This window comes from Canis lupus, chromosome 13, assembly GCF_011100685.1.
Source record: "Canis lupus familiaris isolate Mischka breed German Shepherd chromosome 13, alternate assembly UU_Cfam_GSD_1.0, whole genome shotgun sequence".
Classification (NCBI taxonomy): Eukaryota; Metazoa; Chordata; class Mammalia; order Carnivora; family Canidae; genus Canis; species Canis lupus.
In genome coordinates this window covers 31,820,639-31,836,055 of record NC_049234.1, presented here as the reverse complement: position 1 = coordinate 31,836,055, position 15,417 = coordinate 31,820,639, and the positions used below count along the sequence as shown (strand labels likewise).

Here is a 15,417-nt window from a genome sequence, read left to right as displayed (position 1 = left end):
GAATCTCCATTTGCTGAGGGCAGATTTGGGGGCTCTTTCCCCACACCAGTCCATGATGCCTCGTGCCTTCCATCATCTGCACAAGGTGCTGGAGCCTGACTGCAGGGCTGTGGGGCACAAGATGCCCAGAGGGACCTGCCCAGAGCTGTTAGTGGGTTTTGCTGCTCTGTTGTCTACTCTGAACAGAAGCCAGCAGTTGGGGTGAGAGCTTAGAGGTAGCTGCCGAGTGTACAGAGACTTGGGTGCTGGTGGGGCCAGAGAAGCCCCGCTGCGGTAAGGCAGGTGTGGGGGGTTTCTTACATATCCAAGCCTCCACAATGCAGCTGGAGTTCAGGCTCAGACTCCCACTCCCCCCAACCCAGCCCCAGCAAAGAGTGGGCACGGCCACAGGGGGCTCCAGCCACAGGCTGCAAAATACATTATCAACAACCACTAATCCTGAGCACTGCCTTCATACCAACTACCCACTCAGCCCCCAGACCCCTTCTGGGGAGCCAGTGTTGTCCTGTTCCCGTTATGCAGGCTGGGATGTGGAGGCTCAGAGAGGCTGAGTGACTTAACCACGACATATAACTAAAAGTAGCAGATGGAGGACACCAACCCAGACTTTCCGGGAGAGCAACCTTGCTCTCCTACAAGCCAGGTCTCCCTAAGGCTTGCAGGTTTGCTTTTGTCATCCTAGAGGTAGCCCAGAGTCCATCAGAATTAGGTGAGCATGTGAAATCGGTCATCAGCGACCATGTATTCCATAGCTCCTGGGTGGTTAGAAGTGTGCCAGGTGCTGAGGGACTCGGGGCACCAAAGACTCAGAAGGCCATGAGCCTATTCGTCAGATACTCATGTGTGGAAGCTGAGACTGAATGCAAGAGAAAAAGGAGATATTTACCAGATATATATATGCCTTGTAGGGCACTGTGGCCGGCTTGCCACCCCTCACCCCACAGGCCCCATCAGCCTTCTCCTAAAGCCACACCACCCCAATTATCAAAAAATGCTAAGTAAATGTAGCATCAGGACAAGGCTCTTGGACCCAGCTTCCTACCAGATTCAACTCCCTCATGACTTTTTCTCCTGACACAGGATGTAATGCAAGTATCTCATTGGGGAGCCCATCCAAGAAGCATTTATGGAGGAGAAAGACAGAGAAAGGAAGGAAGCCAATGCATGGTACATCAGTGAGCAATCGAAGCTGAATCTCAGAGGGGACCTCCGGGACTCAGTGTGGAATATGCCTCAGAGATGTCCCCTAGGAGGGCAAGCTTGGGCATTTACACATCAACTCCCTTGTCACTGGTGAATGCTGCTCCTGGGATCCTTCTCTTTGATCCTGTCCACCTGCCCTGTGCCTAGGAGGACCATGTTCATGGACCAGAGGATGCTCTCAGGCAGGGTCCCACATGCTAGCAACAAGGAGCCTCTGTAGGGAAGATGGGTATTGGGGATATGAATGGGGCCCCAAGAACATCTGTGGCAGTCTCCCCTGTAGAAATGCTGGAGCCACCTGGTGGGCTGCCAAAGGGAAGAGGTCCCGAGAGGCCTAAGGTATGACCATAGCTCCTCTGCTAACAAGCAGGTGATCTTGGATGGGTTACTTTCCTTCTCTCTCTCTCTTTTTTAAGGTTTATTTATTTATTTGGGAGAGAGAGAGAGAGAGAGACCACACTTGAGTGGGGGAAGGGCAGCAGGAGAGAGAATCTGAAGCAGGTTCTGCATCCAGCAGGGAACCCGATGCAGGGCTTGATCCCACAACCATGAGATCGTGACCTGAACCAAACGAAACCAGGGGTCTGACGCTTAACCGACTGAGCCAGCCAGGTGCCACTTTCCTTGTCTTCTTCAATCGCTATATCCGGAAATGCCATTTATTGCCAGAAAAGAGTCCCTGTATACATACCAGGCCTTGAGAAGAGTAAGTAAAATACTGCTTGTGAAGCGTTTGACTCCTTGAGGACGTTCGGTACAGGACAGCCATTGGTACAACTCTTCTCAAACACCGGCCAGCTCATGTCACATAAACCATAAATCACCTAGGAATTTGGAAAAGTGAAAGGGCTGTGTGGTCTGGGGGATTGTTATGGATGAGAATTGGATGAACGTTGGGACTGATATAAAATGAATACATCAACGTCACAGAGAATTCAGAGGCATGGAGTAAAACATTCCCCAAGCCCACCCCCCAGCAGGCTTCCTTACATGCATGGTCATGCCGCCATCAGCATGGCAGGCCATTTCCCGTCCCACCATCATCACCTTTACACATGGCGACATTTACCTCTTTCTTCATTGTTAGACATTTTGAGTCTTTTCAATTGTAACAAACAGCATCAGGATGAGTGCCATCATGTATGGCACTGCTTTTTAAGTTTCAGGGTAAGTCCTAAAATTGCATTTCTAGGAAGTAGAACCACAGGGCCAAAGGGTATGAAGGTTCTGGGGACTCTATAAATCACATCAACGTGCCATACAAAAGGGTTATAATGTGTGACTACATCACCATCAAGCTATGACAGTAGTGATCTGGTCACTGCCTCTCACTCACCAGGACAGTGATAGCTTAACTAAATTAAGAAGTTCAAATGGTCACTTGGTCTCCTGTAAATTTGTTTGCTAACTACTTTTATTGAAATACAATTCAATTGCTGTACAACTCAACAATTCCAAGCGTACTACTCAATGGTTTTTAGTATCTTCTCAGAGTTGAACAACCATCACCAAAATCCATTTCAGGACATTTCATGGCCCTAAAAAGAAACTCTGTACTCTTCAAGTATCATTTTCTAATCCCTCACCTCTTCCAGCCCTAGGAAACCACAAATGTACTCTATCTAGATTCACCTATCATGGACAGGTTGTAAAAATGGAGTTATATTATGTGGGTCTTTACGAGTGGCTGCTTTCACCTGGCATGTTTTCAGATCCATTTTTAGCACTTCATTCTTTTTTTTGTATATAAAATAAGAATGCATTGTATGGATATACCATGTTGTGTTCATCAGTGGATGGGCATTTGGGTTGCTTCCACCTTTTGGCTATAGTGAATAATGTTGCCATAAATATTTATGTACAGGATTTTGTGTGGACCTGTTTTCCTGTCTCTTGGGTATACGCCCAGGGGTACAACTGCTGGGTAAGATGGTAACTCTGTTTCACTCCATGAGGAACTGCCAGGTTCCTTTTCAAAGTGGCTGCCCCATTTTACTCTCTCTCCAGCAGCATATGAAGGATACCAATTTCTCAACATCCTTGGCAACACATTATTATTTGATTTTTTTTTAATTTTAGCCATTCTAGTGGGTGTGAAGTGGTATCTCACTGTGGTTTGATTTGCATATTCCTGATGACTAATGATATTAAGCATCCTTTCATGTGCTTATTTAACATTTGTATCTCTTTGGAGAATGTCTACTTAGTCATTTTTAATTGGATTATTTGTCTTTTTATTTTTGAATTGTGAGAGCTCTTTATATATTTGTTCTAATGTCAATTGGATTTGATAAATAGTGAGATTGTGTATTTTTCTAGGATTTATTCATCAGTTATAATAAATGAAAGAATTTGGATGAAGGCATGATAGTGAGAGTATCTTAAGTAACCCCAAGAGCAAAGGGGAAGGTATCAATGTGGACATTTGTATAAAGAGATAATCATTCAATGACTCTTTCATCTAAAAGAAAATTTTAAGCACATTTCCTTTCCAGGAATTATATTATGACATAAAATAGTGCACATGACAGAAATAGTCTCTGTCTTTTTGGAACACACTTCTGAGAGAGATTTACAAAGTAAACAATAGGTGTTTATAAGTTGGGATCTGTGCCATCCTGGAAAACAAATGGGACATAGAGTGAGGCAATCCTATAGTGAGATTTCATTTTGAAAGTGATTCAGGGTGAGTGTTCCAAACTCTGACCCTAAGAAGAACATTTGCATTATGAAGTATTCCCAGGGCAAGGCTGGTGGTGGAGTGGAGAAGGGAGCAGTGGGACAGAGATAGTAAGAAAACAAGCAAGTGAGTGAATTCAAGGAAAGTCCCAAGGAAGGAACAATGGTTCCACTAACAGGGGAGCTGTGGAAACAGTGTAGGGCATAGCTTTCCAAAACAGCAGCAGAAAAGCTGAAGTATTTATACTCTGGCATCCTTCTCACTGTTAAGGGTTATGCCTGGGGTGTGTAAATGCCCAAACACTTTCAGCTCCCCTTGCATTCCAGCAAAGCAGCTTCTGGCAGACCAAGGGCAGCCTGCCAACAAAGAGACTCAGATGCTGACTGTTGGGAATGAAAGCACATTCTGGAAGCCAGTGTGCAAACAAATGATGGAGGTTTCTGATCTGAGGGGATGCGAGCACATGAGCACCATGTGTATCTACTGCAAATGGGCAGACCGAGGAAGGCTCCTCAGAGAAGGAGACACTTAAAAGATGAGAAGGAGCAGAGGAGAATCAAACCAGCAGAGGAAGCCAGGCACATGAAAGCCATTAGGTGGGCCAGACTCAGGGTTCTCCAGAAACTGAAAGAGCCATGGACAGTGGTGGATTGGGAACAGGCTTTCATAACATCTATTTCAGTCTTCCTGTTCTCTAAAGGGGAGGGGGAAGGAAGCAAAGGCTCAGAAGCCCTGAGCAACTTGCCCAGGTTCAGGTGACCAGCAAGGAACGCCCAGGGCAGACACCCGGGCTGAGGTGCAGGAGCAGTTGGGGTGGGGGGCGGGATGCAGGTTAGGACCCCCTGTCTGGGGGCTGTTAAGGATCTGGAGATGCAACTCAAACAGAGTGGTGAAAGAGAATGGGCAGGAACATCTGAACTCCAGCTCTGCCCCCCCTGACCCAGGGTGCCTCCTGTGCTTGCTACAGCTCCTTCTCGAGGCAGAAAAGCTTCTCAAGTACGTGGATGCAACTGAACAGATCCAGTTATAAATAAAGTGACAGATACCATAGCAACAGAGAAAGCAAAATGAAATACATCATCTTATTGTAAAGGGCAAAACCTATGCTATATATACAGCAAGTGAGCAACTCCCTCCTCTTTCCAGCGCTTTCCTGCACAAATACTCCACACTTCACACGTATCAGACCCGCTCCTCAAGCAAAGCAATGCTAATGCCGAATTTCTACATGTCTCCACACACATCTATTTGTGTGCACAGTGTTTAGTTATATAAAAGTGCCTATAGCTCTGTTTATAGCGACATGCATTAGATTAAAGATGCACATATTATATATCTGCAAAATACTGAATATCCCGGGGGTAGGATCTGTGGCAGATGCATTTTCCAAAGATGGCGGCAGCAACATCTTGCATCCCATGTGTTTGTCTACAATGAGACTTTGACACTCCTCTCCTTGACCCAGGAGGGTCTATGATACCCTTCCCCTTGAGTCAGAAAGGGCTTACTAGGGCTTCACCTAACAGAGTCCATGAAAGTGAAGCTGTGTGAGTTCTGCTGACAAGCTGGAAAAAAGCCAAGCAGGTTGCACCATCTTCTCTTGGGATGCTGGTTCTGGGGAAAGTCAGCCCCCACGTAAAAAGTCCAATGACCCTGAGGGCATCATGCTGGAGAGGCGAGGTATTGATGCTTCAAGTAAGAGTGTCGGCTGAACCCAGCCTTCTAGTCACACATACTGAGATGCCAAACATGTGAGGGAAGCTATTTTGGATGCTCCAAAGCAGTGCATTCATCAGCCAAGCACCAGGAGTGACCTCAGGTGGTGCCATGGAGACAAAGAAACAGCCCGGCCCGGCCCACATTTGGGAACCACTGAATTTGTGAGAATGAATAAAATGGTTCTTGTTGAAGACACTAAGTTTGGGTTTAGATACTTACACTGCACGAGATAACTGGAACAGGCCCCAGTTATCAAAAATAATAAATATCAAAATCGGCACCATCGACCAAGTGCCCAGCCTGTGGCATGCAGAATGATGAGACTTGATATGCATTAGATTATAGAGGCACATATTTTATATTTGCAAGATGCTAAGATACATGGGCAAAGGTTCAGTCACGTTTCATTGCATCCTCAAGTCAAAGCTGTAAAATAATGATCATCATCTCCACTTTCCAGATGAGGATGCTGAGGCTGAGAGGATTCAGGGCCATGTCCAAGGTCTTGGGCAGGAGCCAAGAGTGGGATCCAGGCACCCTCACTCCTGACTTCTAGGCTAGGTGTCTCCCTACAGAGATTTGATCGGCGTAGCCCTTCAGGCTTTTCCCGCGCAGACTTATTCACATCTTAAAATTTTTTTTCAGCGGCACCTGGGTGGCTCAGCCGGTTGAGCATCTGATTCTTGATTTTGGCTCAGGCCATGATCTGAGGGTTATGAGATTGAGCCCCGAGTTGGGCTCCACACTGAGCATGGAGTCTGCTTAAGATTCTCTCTTTCCCTCTCTCTCTGCCCTTCCCCCACTCCTCACTCTCTCAAAAAAAAAAAAAAAGAATTTTTTTTTCAGAGAAATAGCTTCTATTATGCATACTCTTACGTAACCTGCCATTCCCGGTCAACATATATCTGGGTCAATACATACAGATCTATATGACAATTGTCTGTGGCCACAGTCCAATGTGCCAGACGAGGATTTCCTAATACGTTTAATTGGTCCTTCTAGACACGGATATGAATGTTGTTTAAATTTTTGTTTTACTGTGACAGATGATGTTTTGGAGAATGGTTTTGTGCAAATATCTTTGTGCCCTCATATCATTATTTTCCTAGGACAAAGTCCTACACATCAGTGATTGAGTTCTGTAAGGGTAATGCCTCAATTTCTGAGCTTGTATTTATCCAGGCCTTTGACAAAATGGGGTCTCTCCATTGTTCTAATTTCTGCCATCAGCACCCTTCCAGCAGTGGTTGAAAATTCCTGGGGGAGCTGATCTGAGAACTACAGTGGAGACTCACTCTCCACTCTTTTCAGTGTTAAAACTCACATTTGGGAGGCCAGGTAATAGTCTACACTCCATTTCAGACTGAGTTAGGGTTGAATCCCAGCCCTGCAACCTGCCGTGTGGTAGTCCCAGATAAGTCATTCCAGCTTTCTGAACCAAGTTTCCTTATCTGCAAAATGGGGATACAAATAGAAGCTCCTCATAGGATTCGTGTAAGGATTTTATAGGATGGTGCCAAGAAAGCATGCAGCCTTCCATCAGATGCAAAGCTGAATTATCACACAATATTATGCTGTCAGAGAAATGACTCTCAACTTATCAATGCACAGAGCTTCTGGAGTTTTAGGAAAATAAAGGCAGTCTCTGGTTTGGAAGCAGGTGGATCAAGCAGTATCCCTGGAGTTAACTTTCCCTGTTGGCCCTCCATAATTTTTGGAACTATCACTGATACACACCAAGCTGCTCCTGGGGTAGGAGGCAGGAACCCTTCCTACCGCATCAGTTTATGATAGTTTGCAAATTGGAAAGTTACAAAATTATATGAGTTTTATTATGACGAAGTCGGGGTTTGAGGATGGCCATCATCTGTGTGAGCAAACAAAGCTTTCTCATTGGAGTCTCTGTGAACTAAACTGGAGCATCTCAGGTAAGTTCCTCTCTTGAGCAATCACACTGAGGAGCTGCAAGGGGAAACTCGAGGTGACTCAGGAAAAGCATCCCCCTTGATACTCCCGGGGGCTTTGTGTCCTCCTCACTTACTGGGGTGGTCAGCCAGGAGTACAGCTCTCATTCAGAGGGAGCTCCGGGAAGGTCTGCTCTTACCTTTATAAGCTCCCTCCACATCCTTCCCCATTTCCTTCTTCCTCCTGAGACAGTTTGTGACTGTTTAACCTTTGCCAAATAGGACCCAAAAGGTGGTTCCCTGAATTCTAGGCTAAATAATCACAGCCTATTTCTCACTCCAGATCCCATTTACACCCAATGTGTTGTCCAACGGAAACACCGAGGGGTCCTGCACTGAGATTAAGTGGTCGATATAAGGACCCTCTAAGGAAAGTGACTTAGACATCGAACCCTGCTGATGACAACCTGCCTGGGCTTACTGGGAAAGCCTTTCACAGAATGATTACAATTTCTGCCAAAATTAATTCAAACCCAAGGATCTTCCTTTTTTTTAATAAATTTATTTTTTATTGGTGTTCAATTTGCCAACATATAGAATAACACCCAGTGCTCATCCTGTCAAGTGCCCCCCTCAGTGCCCTTGGATCTTCCTAAATGTATCTTCCCATTTAAGGAGACTAAAGAGTTAACAGAACAATTATACCAATGCCAGGGTTTCTCAACCAACGACCGGACAACGACAACGTCTAGAAGCCTCATACCCTGTACAAGCTCCCAGGGCCCAGTTCCTAATTCCGACCCTGTCATCAAAGACCAGGAGCATCTCAGGAGCATCTTAGGGCAGGCAGAGAAACACTTGGTCTCTGGAAGCCAGCTAGTCTAAGCCAGTTGTGCAGATTTGTCAACTGTGAACGAAGCACTCTCACATCAGGAGGTTAATTTTGGTGCCTTGTTAACCACATCTCCCCATTCACACTCCCTTCTCTCTCAGGGGGTGGCCATTGAGCTATTTCTGTCTCCTTGTAAAGTTGAGACAGAGCAGCAGCGGTGACCTTATGCTGCAATGTTTTTTTTGCAGATGACCTCTTGAGACTCTCCCCTTCCTCAGGCTGCATTCAGATCCTCTTGAAGTCTATGCTTCCTGCCAGCGCTGGGGCGATCCTGCCTCCACGCTGCCCTGCCCTCGCCACGATGAGCGTGATCTCTGTCCTGTGCCACATACCCGAGCTTCAGTGGCTGCTGCCCCTGCCTCTGGCTATGGCATCCTATTCGTCTGTGAAGCTGGTCTTTTGTTGCAGCTGGAGAAGCATCCTCAGCAGATTCCTGAGCTGGAGATGCACTCAAGGCTTCTGGAGTTCCGACCCTGTCTGCCTCGAGAGTTCTGATCACTTTGCCTTGGCCTTGCCCCCAGAGCTTTGCTTTCCCCTGGCTCTGCAATTGTCTAGGCCTCAGTAATTCAGCAGCAGTTAGAGTTCCCTCCATTGTACTTTTCCCTGCAACCATGGCGTATGCCTCCCATGGTCCACTTTCCCTTTGCTTCTAAACTAAATTCAAAATCCCTTGGCTGAATCTTTAACGTTTTAACTTGTTTCTTAAATAGGCTCCTTTCCTTTCTGCCCCCTTGGCTGAGTCCTTTCCTTTTTCTTTTCATTTGCTGTCTTACTGACAAGAGAATTTGTTTTTCTAACACTGACTATATTTTATTGTGTGAGTATAGCACTGTAATATGGATGACATCAAGAAGAGCTGCCCCTTCCAGAAACCTCTGTGCAAATCTTAGCCATCTGTGTTCCTCTCTGCTGTACATCCCCCGCCCCCACCCCCCGCCCCAGGAATTGTTCCTCTTTCAGGCCAACCTCTAGTTCAAGCCTCAACTTCATTTCTTTCTTTTTTTTTGGAAGGTTTTATTTATTTATTCTAGAAAGAGAGTATATGTGAGCAGTGGGGAGGGGCAGAGGGAGAAGGAGACTCCATGCTGATCAGGGAGCCCCACATGGGGATTGATCCCAGGACTCTGAGATCATGACTTGAGCTGAAGGCAGACGTTTAACCAACTGAGCCACCTGGGCACCCCTCCACTGCATCTCTTATGAATCACCCATCCCCCTGTCTTCTGTGGGCCCCAAGTCCCTAAATTATTCAAGTGTGCCTACTCAGAGCACAGTTTTCTACATTGCTTCCCTTGGGGCTTACTTAACAATGACAACCTTCTCAGGTAACCCCTTTCAAATCTGTCTAGACATGTGTGACCATTTGGCCTGGCTGTCCTGGAGTCCAAGGAGGGGCTGTCTGGTTGCTCCAATTACTGTGTCCACCTGTAGCTTTAAGACTGAACTTCTATATATTTTCTGGGCCTGAAGGCATCACCCTATTCTGCTCTCTCAGTTATTGACTGTTTCTCACTCTATTAGATTTATTTGGCCCCCGCATCATTTTTTTTTTATGATCCAACAACTACTACAACACCTCTTTCCTGTTGGCTCCATCACTAAGGATGGTTGGATGCAGGTATATCTTTGCTTCCTTCCCATACCTGTCCAGATCATCCTCCAGGATCTTACTTACCTTCTTGGCTGTCTGGACTGGACCCAAATCTCAGCCCCTATGAAGGAAACCAGCCTTCTCCCATGGCTTTATCACCTTGATCCCATTCATTTTTCTTGTTTGCTTTGATAATAAATCTGAAGCACATTTTCAACCAATTTAATTCTGCAATTTTGGAGGTGAACCACAATTTACTAAGAGAGCTCTAGACACAGAACTTTGAGATATATTTCTTGTCCATCTGATTTGTAAAACTTACTATAGTTTTCTGAATCAACATGAGAAATTGATAGAAACTTGTCAGTGGGACTCTGTTACTTTTTCTGTCCCTAATGACATCTACCACCTTGTCCTGGATGGAGCAGCAACCAGGGTCCCTGAAACCTTAGGTTGTGACCTGACCTAGTGTATCAGTGTCAGGGAAAACTGGTTCTAAGCTCAGGAAGCTGATCCACTCAAACCCATTTCAAGGCCTAATCTTCATACTCTGGTGCCTCTGAGCCCCACGTGGAATGTAGCTGCTTTTCAATCTTAAGTTTTGGCTTACAGTCCTCAGAAACACAGTAAAAGAAGCAGAAAATTATTCCTCCTACTCTCAACTAAAAAGCCCATAAACTGAATCTCTGCTTGTTCTGATTAGGTCCTCTTCAGGCCTAAAGGACTCTTTTCTTCCTGCAAGCTAATACTTGCCTCAGTGGTACTTGCTCAAGTCAGAATCAGCTAGAAAAAGCAAGGATCAGGCTCATCTGTGGCCTGGGTATGGTGATGTTTACACTCAAGCAGGCACAGTAGAAATGCTGCAAACCATGGGTAAAATACCTGCAGGACGAGAGCATTCCGAAGCACTATGGCTGTGCTAGAAGCAATGTCTCTCTGCACTATTCTGGGCTCTGAATGCCAATTGCATTTCTGATTTCTAGGGGTTCAAGGCAAGCCATTTAATATGTGGGATTATAAGGGGGCAATAAATCACAGCTATGTATCCTCAGAGTTTGAAATAAATTGGGAAATGATAGCTATGAGTCAAATAAATGGGAATAAAATATCAGCTCTATAACTGAACTGGCTGGTCTGGAGATTGTAGCTTGGGTGAGCCACCACACACGGAGCTTCCCACCTGCTCCTCCTCTGCCACACTGAATGTGGCCAGCTCACCCTTCAGGCCTCTCCACTGTAGGGGTGGAGGTGCGTGCTACTTCTCTGAATTTATCACATGGATGAGCAGAAGATGTGGATCTCCTGAGGCTTCCAGGAGGCTCAGTGAAATTTCCCCACCTCACTCATCAGATCACTGACTTCCTCTCCTGAGTTCCCTTGGGGAAGCGCTTGGGGTTGGGGAAGGGTCAGAAAGATGTCTCATGTAGAAACTCAAAGACCTGGAGTAAGTGTCCCAGCACCACTCCCAAGGGACTGTTCTGTCTTCAGCACTCTAGTTTATGCCTGGAGAAAGCTCCAGTTTTATGCTCAGAACTCAGCTGAGCCACAAGGAATGTTCCCAAAACTTCTAATAAATTGTAAGGTGAGCAAGAGGCAAAGAAACAAAAAGAATTCAGGAAGTAGATGAGAACTCTCTGACTTACACACCTGCACTTCTGTTGAAGCCACCTTTGTCCTGCAGCACGCTGCCAGAGAGGATCCCATACCCCAGCTCCAAAGAGCTGGTCCATCTCCTCAGGAAAATCAGGAGGACGGAGAAATCAGGGGGTGGAAGAGCAGTCATCCGGGACAGGGTAAGAAGTGCAGAGCTCAGAACCAGGGAGAATTCTAGTGCAGTCTGATCAGGATAGGATAGGGCCATAGGAGGGGGAGCAGGGTCTCAGGCTGATGATTCCAATTTTGGCTAGAGCAGAGGGCTTGCTTTCATGGGCCAGGATGGGCATAATGGTGGGTTTGTTGGACTTGTTTGTACAATCTTTGTTTGATAGATGAGGAAATGGAGAGCCATGGAAGGAAGTTGGCCAAGGTCACATAGTAGCTGAGCAAGGATTTGAACCCCGCCTCCTGACTCCTAAGCCCTTGTTCATTAGTACCAGGAGGCATGTTTTGACCAAACTAGGTAAACTCCCCATGACTCTTCTATATCTCTCTGTCACACTGAGAGGTGCCAGGGGCAGCCTTGGTCTCCTGAAATACTCCTTAATTGACATACTAATCATCTCCCACCCCAACCTTGAGTGGCATCACATGTGCTTAAAGAACACATGGATATATACACAAATACTCCCCCATGTTTGGAGTAGGTAAGAATTCTTTTGGCATAAACTAGAAGAGAATAAACAAATATATGACATATCACATCATCAGTAATGGGAAGGCAAATTCTAAGTTGGATTGAAGAACAAAATCTCAGAACAGAAAGCAAAACCACTTGAAGAAAATGTCATAAAAACAGCATCCACCCACTGCTTGCTGCTTCCACTCTCCTTCCTTGTCAGCTCCGGCCAGCTGGTATCTCTCTCAGCTCCACCTGCCACAGCTTCAAGGCCTGTTTGCAGTTCTCTGGCACATTCTCTCCTCAGTGCCTCAGCCCTGGCCTGGGAGACTATGAGTTCTTGACACCATTCTTTTCCTGATAGTCATCCAGCTGACCCTCCTTACGTCTAAATATCACATCTTCCGAGTGGACATCAAGCCTGTCCAGAAACATTCTATGAAATAGTATTCTATGTTTGTAGGGGTGAGGGTGGACACATGGAAGAAGTGACAATCCCCAGTGGCCAACATAATGGCCCTATGTCAGGTACTTCTCCATCACTGACACTGTTGCTGAAATGGTGGAGGGGGATGATCATCACCATCTTCAAGGACATCCTTATGAGGGGTCCATGACTCACAATGCACTGACAGACTGGACATGTGCTCATGAGTGTTAATACATTCATCTCAACCTAGACAGAGGCTTCATGTGGTGTGCTCCAACTATGGCCAGCCAGAGGCTCAGAGGACGCACTTACTTTTGATCCAGTGTTGAGAGGGATGGATCAGATGTTTGACAGCTGTAGCATAATTCTAAAGAACAGCATCAGACTGTATGAGAAGTATTTAAAATTTGTTTAAGTCGTATAGGCTGGAAAATTATTTTTCGAAAATTTTACCAATGCACATCTCCACCAACTTCAGGACTTTTGGCCTGATAGGATATTCTAGAATATTCTCCTAAGTAAATAATAATAGATTTTGACAGAGAGAGGCATGTATAAAAGTATTAGATTAGTGCAGCATGAAAATAGTGAAAAATGGAAATGGTCTTAATGTCTATTAATAGAAATATTCAATGGAATCTTAAGCATCCACTAAATGTAATTTTGCATACTGACAGCATATTCTTTCCATTTTACAACTGCTGTCTTCTAACTCAAGGTGTGCCTCTAATGACAATATTTTAGACTTCATGGAAAAACTGCAGGAAAAATTAAGGGGTAAATCATTCCAGTCAGTCAATCACTTTCTCAATCCCTAAGGGCATCCCCTGAAGTGCCCTAGTGTTTCTGAAGGAGACAAGGAAAGGGCATTTGGGACCCGTAAGTGGAGTCTTGGATCAAACCTCAGCCACCTGGGTAGGGCAGCACCTGACTCTCATAAATGTTGGGCTAACCGTGTCATTTCTATGGTGAGTGACTCTCAGGGGGCAACACTCTCTGAGACATCATCTCTTTAATACTTATTCCTCAAATTTCTACAATATAGAAATCACTTAAGAAATTATCGGCTTTCCAGATGCTGCTATTTGTAGCTTGCATCAATACAGTGGTGCCCCTGTCACTTTGGTTGCATCCATCCACAGCACCACTGCAGACCAGGCTCTCCACTTTCCTCCTGTTCTGTCCTGTGGTCATCTGTAGGCCTACTTATGGGAAAGGAGGTTAGAATGATAAACCCCAGTTGCATCATCTGCTTCAATTTCCAGACATTTAAAGTAAATGGAGTCCAAGAAGGCATCAAGCCTCTACTGACAAAACACCAACAAATTTTTGGAGCAGGAGCTCCAACTGAGGGATGCATTCAATCCCAGGACCAAGCTTACAGTCACCAGAATCAAAATATTTTCCAGATGTAAAAGAAAGCTTTGGAGTCATCTACTTTGAGGTGGGCTAAGGAACTTTTGAGGCATGGCTAAAAGCAGAAGCTTGGGATGAGGCTAGAACTTGCTCGAATCCAAGCTCTTCTACTCATCAACTGTATAGCTTTAGATGAGAACTGTACCAGCAGTGGGTAAGCCCTAAATACAAATATGGGAGACATGGGGGTGGCATATTGAGTCTATAAGGGAAATTTCTATTTTGGAAAGGAAAACCTCAAATCTCCTGTGGCAGAACCATTGCTCACTAATGAGTCCCATCCTGTTGCCTTTTGGCTGTGGAGTTATTTCCACTGGGATGTCCAAGTTGTCTCATTCCTCTGTGGAACACCACTGTTCTGCACCATATTTCAGTCCATCTCCACTATCACACTAACCTGTTTTGTGCCTCATTTTCCTAAAAGCTTCAGTTACTGGTAAAAACTAAGAAATCATTAACTTCTTATTCATCCCACAAATACTTACCAAATACCTACTATGTGCCAGGCATTGTGCTCAGTGCTAGAGACATAAGATGAATCAGGCATGGTCCCTTTCTTATATGGTCTGACAGCTCTGTAAACAAAAAGGTGCAAGGTATATGTGTGTGTGTGTGTGTGTGTGTGTGTGTACAGGCAGAGTGGGGCTTAAAGAAGCAGGGAAGAGGGAGGTTGTCAGGAAAGTCATCATTTAGGCATGGAAACAGAAGCACACGTTTCTCCCCAGCAGATCCTAAACTCTTGGGGGTTGGGGAGGAATACCTGTGTTTGTCTTGTTCAGCGTTGTGTCTCTGATGCCTGGTATAAGGCTTGACATATAGTAGATGGTTGCTAAATATTTGTTTAATGAATACATGAATCTCCAAAGACAAGGAAGTATTTCCAAGTCTGGACAGAGAAGGAAGGAAAGGCAGAGGTCATCTCAGGCAGAAAGATCCATATTTTCAAAAGCATGAGGAAACCCTAAAGTGTTTGGAAATCTTTGAGGGGGTTTAAGGTAATGTGATAATAAGGTATGATGCAGACATGAAAACAGTGAGCCATAAAGGTGACCATGAATTCTGCACTATGTTGAAGGATTAGATTTTACCCTGAGGACAATGGTATCAATAAAAAAATTTAACCAATGAAGAGCAATGATCAACTCTGCATTTTCAAATGAGGCACAGAAATAGCAGGATGACTTTTGGGTGGGAAGATGAGAAATCATTTTGAGAGGACCTGGTAATAGGGGTGAGATTGGAAGAAGGCAAGAGTGTGGACTAAGGTAGCAGCAGTGGGGTTCGAGCAACGTGAAAGACTAGCTGGA

The 15,417-nt window shown here is 45.3% G+C and overlaps 1 long non-coding RNA gene across 5 annotated transcripts in view; it reads right to left on the bottom strand.

The window, feature by feature from the left end:
- LOC111098563 overlaps positions 1-12,320 on the bottom strand; it is an 83,952-nt gene extending 71,632 nt beyond the window's left edge. Inside the window, exons 1-2 of one of the 5 annotated variants that reach the window (XR_005368759.1) lie at positions 11,637-12,320; positions 1,789-2,027 (exon numbers count right to left, since the gene is read on the bottom strand). This is a non-coding gene — a long non-coding RNA (uncharacterized LOC111098563). Of the gene's footprint in view, positions 1-1,788; positions 2,028-11,636 lie in introns of those variants that run through there. The other 4 variants (XR_005368758.1, XR_005368756.1, XR_005368753.1 and 1 more) reach the window with 4 other exon arrangements.
- Positions 12,321-15,417: the final 3,097 nt, after the last annotated feature.